At 44.0% G+C, this 22,097-nt stretch overlaps 1 long non-coding RNA gene across 1 annotated transcript; it reads left to right on the top strand.

Annotated features, from left to right (window-relative positions):
- Window positions 1-8,845: 8,845 nt before the first annotated feature.
- LOC130187993 (uncharacterized) lies at window positions 8,846-13,807 on the top strand. Its single transcript, XR_008830540.1, has 3 exons — window positions 8,846-8,905; window positions 9,428-9,732; window positions 13,721-13,807. It is a non-coding gene; the product is annotated as an uncharacterized LOC130187993 (long non-coding RNA).
- Window positions 13,808-22,097: the final 8,290 nt, after the last annotated feature.

Raw genomic sequence — 22,097 nt, 5'->3', positions numbered from 1 at the left:
TCAGCAGGGAGAGAAAGAGCGGCGTTAGAAATGAGTCACTTTCCACCGGACACGTTCAAACGCAGCCGAGCAGAAGCTCGTTCACAACCGACCTGTCGCTCCGGCGCGGCGGCCGAACATCTCCGTGGCGTTGTCCACCACGGAACTGGCTGCTATAGAGGACGCAGCACCTCCTCATCCTCCTCCTCCTCCAGCACCCTGACGATCCTCCTGGTCTCCTGGACCAGGCGGGTCAGCTGGGAGAGGAAGAGGGCCTTAAAAAAATGTCTTCAGGATGGTGTTGAGCGGCTCCTGGAGGAAGAGGACGGCGGTCTTCTCCCGCTCGGTGAAGTCCCGCCGAGTTTCCCCATCGCGGCGCCTCTCTGTCTGCTCCCGGTGGGAATTCCCCTCGCTCGCCTCGCCATTTTCAACCCAAAGAAGCGGCGCAGCGTCGGCCGCAGGAAGGCCTGCAGCCTGGTCGCGGCGGAGGTCGCAAACCGGCAGCATTTGACCGCCTCCTCCTCCGGCCGCCACCTTGGAGAAGGACATCTCCAGGACTTTCAGGATGGCGTCGCGGAACCACCTGCTGAAGAGGACGCGGAGCGCCGGCCCTGAGGAGAAGGTCAGCGGGAAGGTCGCCTCCTCTTTCCTCAAGCGTCTGATCTGGTATAGCAAGCTGTATAGGAGACGGCGAGCTCCTTAGTCGGCCTTCTGGCCCGTCCACGAGGAGTCCAGCCTCCTGACGATGAGACGGATCACCTCCGTGAGCACATCCAGGTGGAAGGAGGATATACCTCTCCTCCTCCTGCAGCTCCTTCATCTTCTACTCCTGCTCCAGCACCTTCCGCAGCATCTCATTCAGCTCCTCCTTCTTCTCCCGCTCCTCCTCCTCCGGCCGCCACCTTGGAGAAGTCCATCTCCAGGAGTTTCAGGATGGCGTCGCGGAACGTCGTTTAACACCAACAATCTGTTCAGTGGGAACAAGCCGGCAGCATTTAGGACTGAGAGGAGGATCTTCATTCCTCTTCACCTCCTCCTTCAGCTTCTCATGCTCCACATTCAGCTCAATGGTCTTCTCCATGTCCTTAAAGGGTACCTGTAGTGAAAGCGAATATGTAGCCAGATCAAAAGATAATGTGTTTCTAAAGGTTATTCATGCACTGACGGTCCAGTATTCAATAACAATACGTAGTTTAGGCTGTTCAAAGTCCCTCAACTCCGACATGCGACATTGCACTGGAGCTTGAATATGTCGCGGGTGGTGTGACGTCAAATCGTTGAGAGATCGACAGCCAGCCACAGCGGATGTGTTCAGATACCAATATAAACAACGTCGAGCGCTCGCAAACAAATGCTGAGAGATTGATAATATGGACGATGAAAGATTGTCTGATTCAGCAACTGGATACTTGTTTGAACCTTTTAAAGCAGACTATCCCCATTTAGTGAATTGTGACAGCGATGATAGCGATGATTCTGATGAAGTTGATGCGAAGGACCGCGGTCCAGATGCTTCACCGTGCGGACCGTGCACGCAAGTCGGCGGACGTTTGGTGCAGTTGTGGGAAATGTGTGCCACAAAAAACAGACATAGAGTGCATTTGTTGTAAAGAGCACGAACTTATGTCCGATGATATAGTGTCATTAGACCTCATCTGCTTCACACAAAAGAGTGAGCTTGATAGCTACATCGCGCATAAGCCAGCGCTGGAGATGTCTTTCATTGATGCAATGATCGGCCGACATGTTCGGGGGCCTGCACCCGAGGGACAACTGTCAAATCGGTAAGTTTGCCAGTTGTTTCATGTAGGCTAATTTGCGATCACCAGAGTTGGTGTGATTATTACTAATATTCTGAATATATTCACCTTTATTCTCCCATAAGCGAGAGGCCTAACATTTGCCTGCATACTATCGCCCATGATTATGATGATCCTTTAGCATAGACTAAGAAGCCCATACTTCATTTCTCAAACATTCTCCAAAACCACGCCATGAACTCTGCTATCCCCTCCCTGGGCGATAGTCTGCTCCTGCTCCTGTGAATGTGTTCTCTAGATATATTTCTTCATGTAGGTGCTTGTTTCTTAATGTGTTACGTGTTTGGTTGCAAAACTGTGCCGTGGTCAGACCCTAATCTCCTTTGATCACCATATCTCAGCATCAGTTTCTTCTTTGGACAATTCACCACTGTCTTTGGATCTTCTGTCTGCATGAGCTTGATGTCCTCCAATGCAAGTTCCGGGAGTCCCGGTATGGCAGCGGCTGTCATCTGTTTGACCTAACCTGCTGCTCTCCCCTCTGAGAGGTCAGCTGCTTTATTGCCTCTGGCGACTGTGGTCTGTAAGTTATGGTGTCTCTTCATGACTGTTGCTTCTTCATGGTTCCAGGACGACTCTCGGTAGCTGCTTCAATTGGCTGAGTGATTGAGTATAAGTGTGTGTGCGTAGGTGAGTGTGTTAGTGCGAGAGTGTATGTGTCTTTTGAAATGCCAAGTGTCTTGTTTAAGCCTTTTCAATGTAGTCTAATTTCAGCTGCAGTACATTAGCGATCTCCTTCCTCCCTCCTTTTCTGAAGCAAATTCCATTTGATTCAGAAACATGAAGTGGAAGAACTCAGCAGCCATCACTGGTCGTTGTCATGTTTTGTTGCCACAGCATTCAGCACCTGCAAACCTCTGTTGGTGGTTGGGGACATCCTGTTTGAAACCTCTTCTTTCAACTCTCTGTTAGTACCTGTGGAAGCAGACTTGTAGACCCTCGTGGCGGAAGATCTTAAATGGCTCGAACTTATTCCGTGCCTTGGGGCTCAGCCATTCTGCTGAGATGGTGGCTGAGGGGCTGGGTCATATGGAAAGGCTGGGGATGGGGCTGGGAATCTGTGCTAAGGGTGGGGGTCTGTGAGGTGTTGATGAGGGAGAGATGTCCAGGTGGCATCCATCTCCAGTTATGTCTAATGGAACGCCTGTTGGAGAGGGCAGTACCTCTTCTCCTAATATACCGACTATGGTGTGAGGGCGTGAGGGAGGTATTGAGATATGACTGAGTCGATGAAAGGATGGGAACTAAACTGACAGCAAGGTACAGGAGTTGTATCTGTTGGAAGTTTCATTCAGGGATGCTTCTTCATTGAGGGTGTGTCTTCCTCCAGGCATCTTCTGGGATCGTTGTCATCATCCACTGCTATGCCATGTGGCAGCAGTCTTGCCCGCTCAATGGCTTCACCAGTTCTGTTGGGTTTGTCGATCGAGACGTGAACCATACTTTCCTTCTGCTCCTCTTCGTGAGCATTCTCACCAGTCAACTTCTGGCCTTCAAGCTACTGGGGTCTTGATTGAAGTTGGCTCTGGTATTTTCCAGAGAATAGGTACTGACTGGCTTTATATATGTAAGGAAATGTTCATGTAGAAAAATAAAAATATCTAAACAATTCAAAATTATTCGGGATAAATTTAAAAAGAAAATTATTATACACTATGTGTCTAAGATGCAAGTGTGGTGCGATTGGGAAAATGAAAAATTCAAATTAGTTAGGGGATAACGTTATACACTGGAATTGCACAGTCTACACATTTTACAATATTGTGTCAAAATGGGGAAAAACTGTTACTGTAAGCCAATATTGTAACAATCAACCGTCAAGAAATGGGAAAAGCTGTTATTTTAACGAAATAGTTCAACCATCACGAACCAAAATCAAAGAAACTTACTAATGGGAAAAAAGGTTATTGGTTTGATTTAAACAGACGTTACGACTTTTAGTCATTCTACTGTTAACACAAGTTACAACACCAATTTAATCCAAAACAATGTAAGAAACAAAGCTAAATGGGAGGAAAAAGTTTACTCTGCGGTCCAACTTCCCCTGTAAAAGAATATTAAAATTAAAATTAGATTCATACATTTTTCTTTCTAATGTGTTCCAATATCAAAAATATTCATCTATTATTTCCAAACCGTCAATAAAATGTTTCCTTTTCAAAGGTCAATCTATTTTAAAGGTTTCTTTCATGTTTATGCGACATGCATAACATCGTCACAATGTGTGTGTGTGTGTGTATCAATCTTTGGACACAGTGAATGGAGCAAGGTATGTTGTCTTTGGGCAACATTTGTCCTCTATATGCTAAGTGAGTGCGTGTGTCGATGTGTGTTGATGTGTGTTGGGTGGGTGGGGGAAGAGGGAAAGATAGGGTGGGTGGATGGGTGGGGAGAGGGGAAACAGGGCGAATATCTTACAGTATTCCAGCTTTACAGTGTCATGAAACCTCCACTTTCATCTCGGCTTCTTCATGAAGACCTTCCCCCACATCGCATAAGTAAGTGTTGGGAGTCCTTTGTCTAAAAAAACAGGCTCCATTTTTTCTCACTCTTTTCTTTACTTTTATCAGTTCAAGAATCTTAATGTATGTGGGGAGCGAGGGAGTGGGGGGAGGGAAGGAGGGCAGAGAGATCTGCATCCTGACCTCCCGCTGTGGCACAGTCCTGGTGACTCATAAAACACCCCTGCACCTTTCACCTCCAAACAAGAACAAATGCAGAATAATAGTAAAAACCAAACTGTTACTTTGGTTAAACAGCAATCAGACATTCAAAAAAGTCAAGCATCAAGACATGTTACAGCCTGCAGCTGTCAAAAATGGGAAAAGGACGTTATTATTACACAAAACATTTAACAATATACTGTAGAATGGGAGAATATTTGTTACTTTAAACAAAACTGCCAATTTAGCACGTCGCATAAATAGGTGTCAGTTTCTTAACAGCTCATGAGAAATCGATTACTCGTACGTCCAACGGACGACTGTAATAATAACCACTATTTTTCCAAAAAACAGTAAACCCAAAACTATCCTTTGAAACCGACTAAAATAAAAATAAAAAACTCAGTTTTGAAACGGTGATGAGAAATCAACTACTCGTAAGCCTAACGGCATTACTGTAATAATAACCACTGTCTTTTCCCAAAAAACAGTAAACCCAACACTATTCTCTAAAACTGTCAATCAAAAAAAAACAAAAAGATAAAGAAATAAAAACTCAGTACTGAAACGGTGATGAAATCAATTACTTATGCGACGGCAGTTACTGTAATAGTAACCACTATTGTTTATCAAAAATCAATAGTAAACCCAACACTATATCTTCAACACTGGCAATAGTACTCAAAGAAAAATATCTCTTAAATCCAAATTGTCAAAATGTGTTGGTGAAAACAGCAGCATGTAACTCTGGTGTGTCGGATGTAATTTCCAACACCAACCACACGATGGTGCTAAATTCTTTATCACCTCCTGCTCCTTCTCATGCTCCTTCTCTTGCTCCTTCAACATCTTCTCAAACTTCTTCTCTACATCCTCCTCCATCTCCTTCATCATCTTCTCAAACTGCTTCATTAAATCATCCTCCATCTCCTTCCTCATCTTCTTCTCTTTTTTTAATTCATTTTTTAATTTATATTTTATTAGTGTTCAGAATCTCACATACACATATTGACATTTTTCAGATTCTTTGTATAAAGAGAAGTGAAAAACAAAAAAATAAACACATATGCAAATAAAGTAACAAAAACAATACCATAGTAACAAAACTTTAAAATAAAGCAGGGAGAAATCATTTTCTATAGAGTAAAGAAATACAGTCAGGCCATTTATCGGTGACATAGTTGCACCACTTTTGCCAGTGCTTAAGAAATGTTTCCGTTCTTTGGTTTACATGGGCTGTAATCTGCTCCATTCTGTAGATCTCTGTCACAATGTCTCTCCATGATATGATTGTAGGACACTCTGGTAATAACCATTTTCTGGTAATAGACTTTTTACTGGCCACCAGCATTGCATTTATCAAGAGTCTGTCCCCTTGAGCTTTGAGGTATATTTCAAGGTACAGAATCTTAAAGTCCAAAGGGATGTCCTCGTGAAAGATGTCCTGTAAAGCATTCTTCAAAGTTTTTAATGATGGACAGTCCCAGGTCATCCCCTGCTCCATCATCTCCTGCTTTATCATCTCGTCCATCCGGCGTGTTTGAGTCAGCTGGGAGAGGAAGAGCGGCGTTTAAAATGAGTCACTTTCCACCGGACACGTTCAAACGCAGCCGAGCAGAAGCTCGTTCACAACCGACACATGAAAAAGTGAGAAAATGTGGTATTTAAACTAACAATGAGAATTGCAAAGCATACAGTATAAAACCTTAAATGACTCAAATGAATGAGAGACACAAGTTTAGATTAAGAGAATAAACAATTATTCTTTTCAGTTATGGTGCGTTCACTTGCAGTGCAGAAAAATAGCAAAATTACGTTTTATACTCTGAGCGTCATTCTTTTAAAAGCATCTTAGTTATTTAAACTCAGCGTGAATGCACATGTGAATATAACAGTTACACGACTTTAACAAAACCTTTTGGGATTTTTTCTCACAGGCTTGAAAATAAACATTTTTAAATATTTCATGATTTTCCATGTTTTCCAAGACCGTGCGGACCCTGAACACAGAGTCATCATGTTGAATGTTACATCGGGCTGTAATGGTACACCTTAAAACAACAATTAAATGAATATAATGTGATTTCTTTTGGTTTACATTTGTTTTGATATGGTTTGAATTGAACAGTATAAAATCCATGAGCTAAATATTAGAATGAACAATCATGATGATTTTATATCAGTCTTGTTAGCAATATTAGTAGCTTTATATATATTAGACTTACACGGAAATTGTTGTTACGGCAAGACGGGCAGTTTGAAGCTAAGAACAACAATCTTTACCACATTATAAACTCTTAATAAACAGCACTGTAACTAGTAGCGGTTGCATCACGAGCTGTGGACCCTCGGCGCCTCTAAAGCCGCGTTGTGAGTCGGGCTTACCAGATAGTTGGAGCTCCCGCTGGCCTTCATATCACCGCTGGCGTCCATGTTGCTGCTCACTGACCGACTGACTGAGCAACTGACCAACTGATGGGTGGTGACCGGTCCCCTTTCAAAGCATCGCATTGATCACTGAACAACATGTAACCGTGACGACGGAATACCGTCTCATAGCACAGGTTCAAAACGACACGCAGCGAAATATTCTTTTTAGATGCCTAACAAATATGATATTAAGATGACACAGTGCCTTCTAGATACCCCTATGGTAGATACACATGACACAGTGAACCAGGTTGTTTATGTTCATAAAGTTATACTATGAACAGGTTGTTTATGTTCATAAAGTTATACTATGAACCAGGTTGTTTATCTTAATAAAGTTATACTATGAACCAGGTTGTTTATGTTCATAAAGTTATACGATGAACAGGTTGTTTATGTTCATAAAGTTATACTATGAACCAGGTTGTTTATGTTCATAAAGTTATACGATGAACAGGTTGTTTATGTTCATAAAGTTATACTATGAACAGGTTGTTTATGTTCATAAAGTTATACTATGAACCAGGTTGTTTATGTTCATAAAGTTATACGATGAACAGGTTGTTTATGTTCATAAAGTTATACTATGAACAGGTTGTTTATGTTCATAAAGTTATACTATGAACAGGTTGTTTATGTTCATAAAGTTATACTATGAACCAGGTTGTTTATGTTCATAAAGTTATACTATGAACAGGTTGTTTATGTTCATAAAGTTATACTATGAACCAGGTTGTTTATGTTAATAAAGTTATACTATGAACAGGTTGTTTATGTTCATAAAGTTAAACTATGAACCAGGTTGTTTATGTTCATAAAGTTATACTATGAACCAGGTTGTTTATGTTCATAAAGTTATACTATGAACAGGTTGTTTATGTTCATAAAGTTATACTATGAACCAGGTTGTTTATGTTAATAAAGTTATACTATGAACAGGTTGTTTATGTTCATAAAGTTATACTATGAACCAGGTTGTTTATGTTCATAAAGTTATACTATGAACAGGTTGTTTATGTTCATAAAGTTATACTATGAACAGGTTGTTTATGTTCATAAAGTTATACTATGAACCAGGTTGTTTATGTTCATAAAGTTATACTATGAACCAGGTTGTTTATATTAACAAAGTAATCCTATGAACCAGGTTGTTTATGTTAATAAAGTTATACTATGAACAGGTTGTTTATGTTCATAAAGTTATACTATGAACAGGTTGTTTATGTTCATAAAGTTATACTATGAACAGGTTGTTTATGTTCATAAAGTTATACTATGAACCAGGCGCCGCGGACGGCCGCCTCGGTGCGTTGGTGCGCGATGTTTTTTGTTGTTTTCGTTTTAAATACTGTTTTCTGCTGTGATTCCCAGAGCTCTTTCACCAGAGAAGAGCTCATGAACATCAGGGGAACAACTCCAGCGGATTTATTTCCAACGTTTTTAACTTCTGTGGAGTTACTGGACATTTTTGTAAAAGGTGTGCTCACCTGGTGAGGCGCGCATTAAAAGAAAACAAAGGTGCCTTGAGGTGCTGCATATAATTGAGGGGGGGGGTGCTAGTGAGGCGTGTACGTGCTGATCTGGAGTCAGTTTGGTAGGATTTGGGTATAAATAAATTATTTCATTTAAAATATGGATTTTTATTTAAAGATATTCATGTAATTTGCATGCAAAATAGGTCTACCCGAACCAGCGGGCACAAAATTCAACCAGCGGCAAAAACCGCGGACCTGGCAACACTGGAAGTGGCTGTCAATCACAGTGTGGCACCGTGCCTGCTGGTCGAGGGGGCGGGCCTGTGATTGGCGGAGTAGAGGGGAGGCGGGGTTAACCTATCGGAAAACGGAAGTTAAGGGTGGTTGACGGGAACCGTTGTTGTTGACGTTCGAGCTGCTGAGCCGAGAGGAGCAGCTGTCTGTGTTGGTGAATGCCCAATAAAGGAATAATAACGTCGTCCCGTCTCCGTGTCGTCAGTCCATAACGTCCGAGACGTTCCATCATTGCGCCACCAAGGTCCTGCGATGTCAGATCAGAAGCAGCTAAAGTAGCCTAGCTTGTCTTCTTGTCTGCAAGTGTTCATTTTTCACAAAAGAGAGTAACGCGAGTAACGAACTCATTTAAATTTCAGTAACTGTAACTGCGTTAGTTGATTTAAAAAATACTTCGTTACACCCCCGTCAACAACTCTTTTCGGCTCGATGCCGGCGCGCGGAACGGTCAGCTGTGTCGGGTGCTGATGGAAATCTCACGCTTGCCTGTCTTCAAAACTTGAGAGCCCTGCAAATGTATTGTAATATCTACAAAGTAACACCACATGTTTAGTATGCCAGCATTAAAAGCAGTTTTCCCGAAACAGTTATTTCACCTAGGTCCTAAAATGGCCTTGTGTAATTAGATACAGTATATTATCATGAATAAAATGTGTGTACGTGCTGATCTGGAGTCAGTTTGGTAGGGTTTGGGTATAAATAAATTATTTCATTTAAAATATGGATTTTTATTTAAAGATATTCATGTAATTTGCATGCAAAATAGGTCTACCGAAACCAGCGGACAAAAAATTCAACCCGCTGCAACACTTCAAAAGTAGCCCAATTCCGCGGGAAAACCGCGGACCTGGCAACACTGGAGAGGCCTCACAGACGGCCACAACGCTCCCCGACGCCTCGGAGGGAGCCAACGAGGGACCAGCGCAGACCCGGGTGACGAGAGGACTTCAGCGGCCACCAGGACCAGAGAGTCCAGCCACGGGAACAGCCCACGGAGCCCTTTTAAACGGGGAGTGCGGAGTTTCCCAGGCGCCCTGAACTCACCACCGACAGAACGGAGATTTGCAGCAGGTTAGAGGACATTGTTGTTGTTGTTATTACGCCATAAGCTTTATGATCATTAGGTACAGCAATGTTTAGTGATATATTTCATAAACCCTGACCTAACATCATGCGATGAGCTAATTTATATGGAAAATGCCGTGTTATTGTTGAGTTTAAGGGATCTACTGTTTGTGCACCGGGGGAGAGCCCTCACAGTTGGTCCAGTATTCAGCGCTAGTCACAAGTTGTAGTGGGATGGCTGTTACCCAGTTCCCAACCCTAATACGGCTCTGCATCTAAACCCAAATAGGGCATGCATAGAATAGACCAGAAGCGGTGGACCCGCCAACAAGCACTAAACACACACTTGATGCTGAAGGCAATCTGTTGTTCCTGATTTAAACCCCACTGGGCTCAACCCCGGGTGAACACTAAGTTACACTCTGTCCATTAATAAGCCCCATTGTAAGGCATCATGTGATCCCCGACCCGTCTGCTATACTCACCTCAACCAGTCGTGCTGCAAAGTGTTCTGCTGCCCTCACCATAAGTCCCAGGCCCTTCGTCCACAGAGGGGACCTGTAATGCCTGGGAGGAGATCAGCCGGTGAGAGGGACTGTCCCTGGGGACCAGGGGCCCCGAGAGCCAGAGGGCCGGAGCCCAAGCAGCTCGCTCTTTAGCTTGGGGCAGCGTCCAGAACCCCCTAAACCAGTGGTCCCCAACCTTTTTGAATGTCAGTCAGTTATCAAGGCCACTGGTTCTGCTGTGTTTAATGTTAAAGATGACAGGACCAATGGGGTCTCAATATACTTCTTTTTTTTAAACTAATCTGATGTTTCACTGAAGAAACAATTTATCATCCACGATATTAAATACCTCGCTGGCACTTTATAGGTAGGAGCCTCTTTGAAAACACAGCTCTGTGTGAAGTTTTGTCTGTAAAAAGAATGAACTTTTAACTTTTAACTGTGATTAATCTCGATTAATTAATCGCAATTTCAAAATGTGCGATTAATTAGTTAATTTTTTTTAATCGATTGACAGCCCTAATTATTTTATATATATATACACGTGTGACGGGTCATATATGTGATTGTGTGTTGCCGTAGCAACAATTTCCAAGATGTCCGCTCCCGGTTGTGAGAGATTAGACGCAAGTGGCTCAATTTTAAAAAGCTTTTTTTTGCGAAATCTCAGATTCACCCGCTTAAGAACGAAAAAGCTAATACAACATGTCCTTTATTATATTAAACACACGTATTGAACAAACTGATATAAAATCATCATGATCTGCTCGGTTCATTCGGCTGACTCAATATTTAGCTCATGGATTTTATACTGTTCAATTCAAACCACATCAAAACAAATGTAAACAAAAAAATCACGCTATATTCATATAATATTTTTTTTAAGTGTAACATTACAGCCCAATGGTACATGTAGCATTCAACATGATGACTCTGTTATCAATCGTTGATAATAACTAATAACTGTTCAGATACAGAGTATAAATTCTCGGCCGAGGACTTCTAAGGCTTCACAATCCACAGACCACTCCTGGCTAAACCAATTGTAGTTAACTGTCTCTTGCTTCACCTAAAAGAAGTGTCTCACAGCATCCGAAAGTTCATTTTGTATTTCCCGGGCGTCCCGCCCCAGGGGAAATATCCACTTCTCATTGGATACATTGTCTTGGTAACACCTTTCCCCAATTCGCTCATTGGCCGAGCCGTCTGGCTGTTGGTAGATTTGCATATCCACATGATGTCATCACTCCGGCCACCATTTGCTCTCTGACATGCGGTCCACTGCATGAATGGGGTTTCCTTCAGGACGTCTCTCCATGCCGGGGAGTCTCCTTGCTGCCACTGATCTGTTTTCTTGGAACACAAAGAGATTCATCTTCACCAGTGTGTTACAGCAATGCATTAAACAATAATACACAGACACTTACCAAACAATATTGTAAATTATTAAACAATAACACACATTCTATAACAACATGTATGAAGTTATGGTACATTAGTAAATCTAATTTACATATTGCTTTAGTAAATTACCTAATTCAACAGGGTCCACAGCCTCTCTTTCTAAAGAATTCTTTTATACTCAATAGTGGCCTTTACCAATAGATCCCAACTCCCTTTCAATTGGAGAACTTTTACCAGGGTCGAAGATCTAACGTTAGGGGCATTGCAAGTGACAGGCGTCGGTCAGTGCATAGTCGGGGTCTCCATCATACGCTTAAACCTCCAAGGCGGTAGCAGGGGACCCAAAAACCAAAACCCTGCCCTAAACCTTATGGAGGCTTAGGATACACTGAGCTCCTCTCTCCTCTCTCCTTATGGACGCTTAGGATACACTGAGCTCCTCTCCTCTCCTTATGGACGCTTAGGATACACTGAGCTCCTCTCTCCTCTCCTTATGGACGTTTAGGATACACTGAGCTCCTCTCTCCTCTCTCCTTATGGACGCTTAGGATACACTGAGCTCCTCTCTCCTCTCCTTATGGACGTTTAGGATACACTGAGCTCCTCTCCTCTCTCCTTATGGACGCTTAGGATACACTGAGCTCCTCTCTCCTCTCTCCTTATGGAGGCTTAGGATACACTGAGCTCCTCTCTCCTCTCTCCTTATGGAGGCTTAGGATACACTGAGCTCCTCTCTCCTCTCTCCTTATGGACGCTTAGGATACACTGAGCTCCTCTCCTCTCTCCTTATGGAGGCTTAGGATACACTGAGCTCCTCTCCTCTCTCCTTATGGACGCTTAGGATACACTGAGCTCCTCTCCTCTCTCCTTATGGACGCTTAGGATACACTGAGCTCCTCTCTCCTCTCTCCTTATGGAGGCTTAGGATACACTGAGCTCCTCTCCTCTCTCCTTATGGAGGCTTAGGATACACTGAGCTCCTCTCTCCTCTCTCCTTATGGACGCTTAGGATACACTGAGCTCCTCTCTCCTCTCTCCTTATGGAGGCTTAGGATACACTGAGCTCCTCTCTCCTCTCTCCTTATGGAGGCTTAGGATACACTGAGCTCCTCTCTCCTCTCTCCTTATGGAGGCTTAGGATACACTGAGCTCCTCTCCTCTCTCCTTATGGAGGCTTAGGATACACTGAGCTCCTCTCTCCTCTCTCCTTATGGAGGCTTAGGATACACTGAGCTCCTCTCCTCTCTCCTTATGGAGGCTTAGGATACACTGAGCTCCTCTCCTCTCTCCTTATGGAGGCTTAGGATACACTGAGCTCCTCTCCTCTCTCCTTATGGAGGCTTAGGATACACTGAGCTCCTCTCCTCTCTCCTTATGGAGGCTTAGGATACACTGAGCTCCTCTCTCCTCTCTCCTTATGGACGCTTAGGATACACTGAGCTCCTCTCTCCTCTCTCCTTATGGATGCTTAGGATACACTGAGCTCCTCTCCTCTCTCCTTATGGATGCTTAGGATACACTGAGCTCCTCTCCTCTCTCCTTATGGACAGCACGGTGGCTCAGTGGTTAGCACTGTCGCCTCACAGCAAGAAGGCCCTGGGTTCGAATCCCGGTCGTCCCGTTCCTTTCTGTGTGGAGTTTGCATGTTCTCCTCGTGTCTGCGTGGGTTTCCTCCGGGTCCTCCGGTTTCCCCCACCATCATAAAGACATGCACCGCAGCCTCACCCCGGTTCGTATGGATGTGAATGAGTGTTGGTGGTGGGGGGAGGGGCCGTAGGCGCTGATTGGCTGCCACGCTTCCGTCAGTCTGCTCCAGGGCAGCTGTGGCTCCTGATGTAGCTTACCACCACCGGGATGACTGTGTGTGTGACTTCTGGACTCTGTAAAGCGACTTCGGGATGTCGGCATGCCTTGAGAAGCGCTATATAAAATAAATGATTATTATTATTATTATTATTATGGACGCTTAGGATACACTGAGCTCCTCTCTCCTCTCCTCTCTCCTTATGGATGAATGCACATCTCTTCATTGCACATTCCTAACTCTGCTTCCTCCCTGAGTCCTTGTGACATCTCGCCCTCAGGTTTCCATTGGGTTGTGTCTGGAGCCGGTCCAGTCTCCTTGCCCCTGCCTCCTGCCTCCTGCCTCCTTGCCCCTGCCTCCTATCTCCTTGCCCCTGCCTCCTGCTTCCTGCCTCCTGCCTCCTGTCTCCTTGCCCCTGCCTCCTGCTTCCTGCCTCCTGTCTCCTGTCTCCTGCTTCCTGCCTCCTGCCTCCTGCCTCCTGTCTCCTTGCCCCTGCCTCCTGCTTCCTGCCTCCTGTTTCCTGCCTCCTTGCCCCTGCCTCCTGTCTCCTGTCTCCTGCCTCCTGTCTCCTGCTTCCTGCCTCCTGCCTCCTGTTTCCTGCCTCCTGCTTCCTGCCTCCTGCCTCCTGTTTCCTGCCTCCTGCCTCCTGCCTCCTGTCTCCTTGCCCCTGCCTCCTGCCTCCTGCTTCCTGCCTCCTGCCTCCTGCCTTCTGCCTCCACGGCCCTGCCGATGCTCCTCCTCTCTACCTCCTTCTGTTTCATGGATTGTGGAAAGCTGCATCGTGCTCCATGTCTACGACTAATTATTCATACACTCTGTCATATTCATTGAATGTTGATGTAACTCTGTTCATCTGGTCACATGACATCTGTTCTTCTGTCCATCCGGGAGAGGGGTCCTCCTCTGTTCTCTCCTGAAGGGTTCTTTAACTCTTTTGTTCCTGATCCGATGTGAGGTCAAAGGTCAGGGATGTCATGTGTACAGATTGTAAAGAGGAACATTGTGATTTGTGATTTTGGGCTCAACAAAACAAACTGAATTAAAATTGAATTATACAAGTACAATTAATTTATCATTTATTAATAATTCACAAGGACATTGCGTGGCGTAGTCCACCGACTTCTACCTTCTCTTTCCCCTTCTCTCTCAACCACACACACACACACACACACACACACACACACACACACACACACACACACACACGCAGTGTCAAGTCAATACTTATTCCATAAAGATAGATGTAATAATTTCACAGGTTTCTCCTGGGATCAAAAGCAGTAAATAAGTGAAGGCACTTAAATATATATACAGGACTGTCTCAGAAAATTAGAATATTGTGATAAAGTTCTTTATTTTCTGTAATGCAATTAAAAACAAAATGTCATGCATTCTGGATTCATTACAAATCAACTGAAATATTGCAAGCCTTTTATTCTTTTAATATTGCTGATTATGGCTTACAGCTTAAGAAAACTCTAAAATCCTATCTCATAAAATTTGAATATTTCCTCAGACCAAGTAAAAAAAGATTTATAACAGCTGAGTGTTTGTCAAGGCTCAGGAAACCCTTGCAGGTGTTTGAGTTAATTAGACGATTCAAGTGATTTGTTTAATACCCTACTAGTATACTTTTCATGATATTCTAATATTTAGAGATAGGATATTTGAGTTTTCTTAAGCTGTACCATAATCAGCAATAAAAGAATAAAAGGCTTGCAATATTTCAGTTGATTTGTAATGAATCCAGAATGCATGACATTTTTGTTTTTTTAATTGCATTACAGAAAATAAAGAACTTTATCACAATATTCTAATTTTCTGAGACAGTCCTGTATATATATATATATAATACTTGTACTGATGTCATGTTTGTTTGTATATTTTATTCAGTCAATCAAATCAAATACAATATTATTCTATATAATATACTAAAGAGAAAGACTGAAAAGATAAAGGTAGAAGCAAAAAATGCTTATAAATTCCTATCCTAAATTATAATCAAAATAAATCAGAAAATATAAAATAAAGAAAAAAACAACAAACAAAATAAAAAATATATATATATTTATATATACTTCAACATACATCTTCCATATAAATACGTGTTTAATCACATTTATAACTCAAGAATTGTTTTATAAATAATTCCCTTGAAAACCCAAAAGGAGTTCACCAGTCTTACATCCATCTCAACATTATTCCATAATTGGACTCCAACAGAAATACATCTTCTTTGAATCCCTTTTTTAGCCTTTTATACCGTGAGCTTACGAACATCTCAAATCATATTCACTCATGCATTGAAAATAAACTTTGTACACAGTCTGGCAGTGACTTCAGTTTAGCTCTGTACATTGTCTGCATTATTTAATAATAAACCAAATCATTACATTTCATAACACGTGATCTGTAGAACAAAGGGTTTGTGTGCACTTAGTAGGGTTAGATGTTTTATGATTCCATGTTTCAGTCTGTTAGATTAAATAAATCAATAAATACGAGATGCTGATTAACAATTCTGTTTATTAAAAATCGTCAGGATGTTGATGCTCCTGGCGGAAGAGGACGGCGGTCTGCTCCCGCTCGCCTCCGTGCTCCCCCTGCAGAAGCGGAGAAGCATCGGCCCCAGGACCGCCCTGAGTCTGGCCGCGGAGGCCTCCTGCTCCTCCGACACCGTGACCTTGATGGACCGACACCACGGGAAGGCCCGGCAGCCCGCCGCCGGCCGGCACATGTCCTGGAGATTGTCCACCACAACGGCGAAGACGTCGAGGGCCTCCGCCGTGGAGAAGGACATCTCCAGCACCTCCAGGCTGACCTTTCGGAACAGGCGGCTGGAGATGAAGCGGAGGGTCTTCCCCGAGGAGAAGGTCAGCGGGAAGGTCAGCGGGAAGGTCGGCGCGTCCGCATTCCTCAGCCATATCAACTTGTGATGAAGGCCATATAGGAGACGGCCAACGACGTTAAACATCTCCTGAAGAATCTTCGCATAGACCTCGTGCCACTCCCTCTTCTTGACCAACTCCTCCGTTTCCTTCTTCAATTTTTCAAATTTCTTCTTCTCCTCCTTTATCAATTCGTTCCGCTCCTTTATCCTCTCCTTCTGATTCTCCGTCAGCTCTAGCTCCAGCTCCTCCTCCTCCTCCTCCTCCTCCTCCTCCTCCACCACCTCCGTTATGATCCTAATGGGCATCTGGATCAGGCGGGTTTGAGTCAGCAGGGAGAGAAAGAGCGGCGTTAGAAATGAGTCACTTTCCACCGGACACGTTCAAACGCAGCCGAGCAGAAGCTCGTTCACAACCGACCTGTCGCTCCGGCGCGGCGGCCGAATATCTCCGTGGCGTTGTCCACCACGGAACTGGCTGCTATAGAGGACGCAGCTCCTCCTCCTCCTCCTCATCCTCCAGCACCCTGACGATCCTTCTGGACTCCTGGACCAGGCGGGTCAGCTGGGAGAGGAAGAGGGCCTTAAAAAAATGTCTTCAGGATGGTGTTGAGCGGCTCCTGGAGGAAGAGGACGCCGGTCTTCTCCCGCTCGGTGAAGTCCCGCCGAGTTTCCCCATCGCCGCCTCTCTGTCTGCTCCCGGCGGGAATTCCCCTCGCTCTCCTCGCCATTTTCAACCCAAAGAAGCGGCGCAGCGTCGGCCGCAGGAAGGCCTGCAGCCTGGTCGCGGCGGAGGTCGCAAACCGGCAGCATTTGACCGCCTCCTCCTCCGGCCGCCACCTTGGAGAAGGACATCTCCAGGAGTTTCAGGATGGCATCGCGGAACTGGCTGCTGAAGAGGACGCGGAGCGCCTCCCCCGAGGAGAAGGTCAGCGGGAAGGTCGCCTCCTCCTCCTCCTCTTTCCTCAAGCGTCTGATCTGGTATAGCAAGCTGTAGAGGAGACGGCGAGCTCCTTAGTCGGCCTTCTGGCCCGTCCACGAGGAGTCCAGCCTCCTGGCGATGAGACGGATCACCTCCTTGATCACATCCAGGTGGAAGGAGGATATACCTCTCCTCCTCCTGCAGCTCCTTCATCTTCTACTCCTGCTCCAGCACCTTCCGCAGCATCTCATTCAGCTCCTCCTTCTTCTCCCGCTCCTCCTCCTCCGGCCGCCACCTTGGAGAAGTCCATCTCCAGGAGTTTCAGGATGGCGTCATGAACGTCGTTTAACACCAACAATCTGTTCAGTGGGAACAAGCCGGCAGCATTTAGGACTGAGAGGAGGATCTTCATTCCTCTTCACCTCCTCCTTCAGCTTCTCATGCTCCACATTCAGCTCAATGGTCTTCTCCATGTCCTTAAAGGGTACCTGTAGTGAAAGCGAATATGTAGCCAGATCAAAGGATAATGTGTTTCTAAAGGTTATTCATGCACTGACGGTCCAGTATTCAATAACAATACGTAGTTTAGGCTGTTCAAAGTCCTCAACTCCGACATGCGACATTGCACTGGAGCTTGAATATGTCGCGGGTGGTGTGACGTCAAATCGTTGAGAGATCGACAGCCAGCCACAGCGGATGTGTTCAGATACCAATATAAACAACGTCGGCGCGCAAACAAATGCTGAGAGATTGATAATATGGACGATGAAAGATTGTCTGATTCAGCAACTGGATACTTGTTTGAACCTTTAAAGCAGACTATCCCCATTTAGTGAATTGTGACAGCGATGATAGCGATGATTCTGATGAAGTTGATGCGAAGGACCGCGGTCCAGATGCTTCACCGTGCGGACCGTGCACGCAAGTCGGCGGACGTTTGGTGCAGTTGTGGGAAATGTGTGCCACAGAAAACAGACATAGAGTGCATTTGTTGTAAAGAGCACGAACTTATGTCCGATGATATAGTGTCATTAGACCTCATCTGCTTCACACAAAAGAGTGAGCTTGATAGCTACATCGCGCATAAGCCAGCGCTGGAGATGTCTTTCATTGATGCAATGATCGGCCGACATGTTCGGGGGCCGGCACCCGAGGGAGAACTGTCAAATCGGTAAGTTTGCCAGTTGTTTCATGTAGGCTAATTTGCGATCACCAGAGTTGGTGTGATTATTACTAATATTCTGAATATAGTCACCTTTATTCTCCCATAAGCGAGAGGCCTAACATTTGCCTGCATACTATCGCCCATGATTATGATGATCCTTTAGCATAGACTAAGAAGCCCATACTTCATTTCTCAAACATTCTCCAAAACCACGCCATGAACTCTGCTATCCCTCCTGGGCGATAGTCTGCTCCTGCTCCTGTGAATGTGTTCTCTAGATATATTTCTTCATGTAGGTGCTTGTTTCTTAATGTGTTACGTGTTTGGTTGCAAAATTGTGCCGTGGTCAGACCCTAATCTCCTTTGATCACCATATCTCAGCATCAGTTTCTTCTTTGGACAATTCACCACTGTCTTTGGATCTTCTGTCTGCATGAGCTTGATGTCCTCCAATGCAAGTTCCGGGAGTCCCGGTATGGCAGCGGCTGTCATTTCTTTGACCTAACCTGCTGCTCTCTCCTCTGAGAGGTCAGCTGCTTTATTGCCTCTGGCAACTGTGGTCTGTAAGTTATGGTGTCTCTTCATGACTGTTGCTTCTTCATGGTTCCAGGACGACTCTCGGTAGCTGCTTCAATTGGCTGAGTGATTGAGTATAAGTGTGTGTGCGTAGGTGAGTGTGTTAGTGCGAGAGTGTATGTGTCTTTTGAAATGCCAAGTGTCTTGTTTAAGCCTTTTCAATGTAGTCTAATTTCAGCTGCAGTACATTAGCGATCTCCTTCCTCCCTCCTTTTCTGAAGCAAATTCCATTTGATTCAGAAACATGAAGGTGGAGAGAACTCAACGCAGCCATCACTGGTCGTTGTCATGTTTTGTTGCCACAGCATTCAGCACCTGCAAACCTCTGTTGGTGGTTGGGGACATCCTGTTTGAAACCTCTTCTTTCAACTCTCTGTTAGTACCTGTGGAAGCAGACTTGTAGACCCCTCGTGGCGGAAGATCTTAAATGGCTCCGAAACTTATTCGGCGTGCCTTGGGGCCTGCGTCAGGGCCATTCTGCTGAGATGGTGGCTGAGGGGGCTGGGTCATATGGAAAGGCTGGGGGATGGGGCTGGGGAATCTGTGCTAAGGGTGGGGGTCTGTGAGGTGTTGATGAGGGAGAGATGTCCAGGTGGCATCCATCTCCAGTTATGTCTAATGGAACGCTCTGTTGGAGAGGGCAGTACCTCTTCTCCTAATATACCGACTATGGTGTGTAGAGCTTCTCTTATAAGGGGGTTATGGGCGTACGGGGAGGGTATTGAGATATGACTGAGTCGATGAAAGGGATGGGAACTAAACTGACAGCAAGGTACAGGAGTTGTATCTGTTGGAAGTTCGTCATTCAGGGATGCTTCTTCATTGAGGGTGTGTCTTCCTCCAGGCATCTTCTGGGATCGTTGTCATCATCCACTGCTATGCCATGTGGCAGCAGTCTTGCCCGCTCAATGGCTTCACCAGTTCTGTTGGGTTTGTCGATCGAGACGTGAACCATACTTTCCTTCTGCTCCTCTTCGTGAGCATTCTCACCAGTCAACTTCTGGCCTTCAAGCTACTGGGGTCTTGATTGAAGTTGGCTCTGGTATTTTCCAGAGAATAGGTACTGACTGGCTTTATATATGTAAGGAAATGTTCATGTAGAAAAATAAAAATATCTAAACAATTCAAAATTATTCGATAAATTTAAAAGAAAATTATTATACACTATGTGTCTAAGATGCAAGTGTGGTGCGATTGGGAAAATTAAAATTCAAATTAGTTAGGGGATAACGTTATACACTGGAATTGCACAGTCTACACATTTTACAATATTGTGTCAAAATGGGAAAAACTGTTACTGTAAGCCAATATTGTAACAATCAACCGTCAAGAAATGGGAAAAGCTGTTATTTTAACGAAATAGTTCAACCATCACGAACCAAAATCAAAGAAACTTACTAATGGGAAAAAAAGGTTATTGGTTTGATTTAAACAGACGTTACGACTTTTAGTCATTCTACTGTTAACACAAGTTACAACACCAATTTAATCCAAAACAATGTAAGAAACAAAGCTAAATGGGAGGAAAAAGTTTACTCTGCGGTCCAACTTCCCCTGTAAAAGAATATTAAAATTAAAATTAGATTCATACATTTTTCTTTCTAATGTGTTCCAATATCAAAAATATTCATCTATTATTTCCAAACCGTCAATAAAATGTTTCCTTTTCAAAGGTCAATCTATTTTAAAGGTTTCTTTCATGTTTATGCGACATGCATAACATCGTCACAATGTGTGTGTGTGTGTGTATCAATCTTTGGACACAGTGAATGGAGCAAGGTATGTTGTCTTTGGGCAACATTTGTCCTCTATATGCTAAGTGAGTGCGTGTGTCGATGTGTGTCGATGTGTGTGTGGGGGGGGGGGGGGGGGGAAGAGGGAAAGATAGGGTGGGTGGATGGGTGGGGAGAGGGGAAACAGGGCGAATATCTTACAGTATTCCAGCTTTACAGTGTCATGAAACCTCCACTTTCATCTCGGCTTCTTCATGAAGACCTTCCCCCACATCGCATAAGTAAGTGTTGGGAGTCCTTTGTCTAAAAAAACAGGCTCCATTTTTTCTCACTCTTTTCTTTACTTTTATCAGTTCAAGAATCTTAATGTATGTGGGGAGCGAGGGAGTGGGGGGAGGGAAGGAGGGCAGAGAGATCTGCATCCTGACCTCCCGCTGTGGCACAGTCCTGGTGACTCATAAAACACCCCTGCACCTTTCACCTCCAAACAAGAACAAATGGTAATACGAATGCAGAATAATAATAGTAAAAACCAAACTGTTACTTTGGTTAAACAGCAATCACAGACAATCAAAACAGTCAAGCATCAAGACATGAACAGCCTGCAGCTGTCAAAAATGGGAAAAGGATGTTATTATTACACAAAACATTTAACAATATACTGTAGAATGGGAGAATATTTGTTACTTTAAACAAAACTGCCAATTTAGCACGTCGCATAAATAGGTGTCAGTTTCTTAACAGCTCATGAGAAATCGATTCAGACGTCCAACGGACGACTGTAATAATAACCACTATTTTTCCAAAAAACAGTAAACCCAAAACTATCCTTTGAAACCGACTAAAATAAAAATAAAAAACTCAGTTTTGAAACGGTGATGAGAAATCAACTACTCGTAAGCCTAATGGCATTTACTGTAATAATAACCACTGTCTTTTCCCAAAAAACAGTAAACCCAACACTATTCTCTAAAACTGTCAATCAAAAAAAAACAAAAAGATAAAGAAATAAAAACTCAGTACTGAAACGGTGATGGGAAATCAATTACTTGTACGCCGAACGGCATTACTGTAATAATAACCACTATTGTTTATCAAAAATCAATAGTAAACCCAACACTATATCTTTAACACTGGCAATAGTACTCAAAGAAAAATATCTCTTAAATCCAAATTGTCAAAATGTGTTGGTGAAAACAGCAGCAGCATGTAACTCTGGTGTGTCGGATGTAATTTCCAACACCAACCACACGATGGTGCTAAAAGGTTAACCCCTTAATCCCCTTTAAAAAGTATCTATTTCAGAACCTCTAGGAGGCGCTAATCCGAATCGTAATGGCGTCTTCTACTATGCTAATGTATCTCACCCCCACT

Source organism: Pseudoliparis swirei, chromosome 22 (genome assembly GCF_029220125.1).
Source record: "Pseudoliparis swirei isolate HS2019 ecotype Mariana Trench chromosome 22, NWPU_hadal_v1, whole genome shotgun sequence".
NCBI lineage: Eukaryota > Metazoa > Chordata > Actinopteri > Perciformes > Liparidae > Pseudoliparis > Pseudoliparis swirei.
This window is presented reverse-complemented; position numbering and strand designations above follow the sequence as displayed.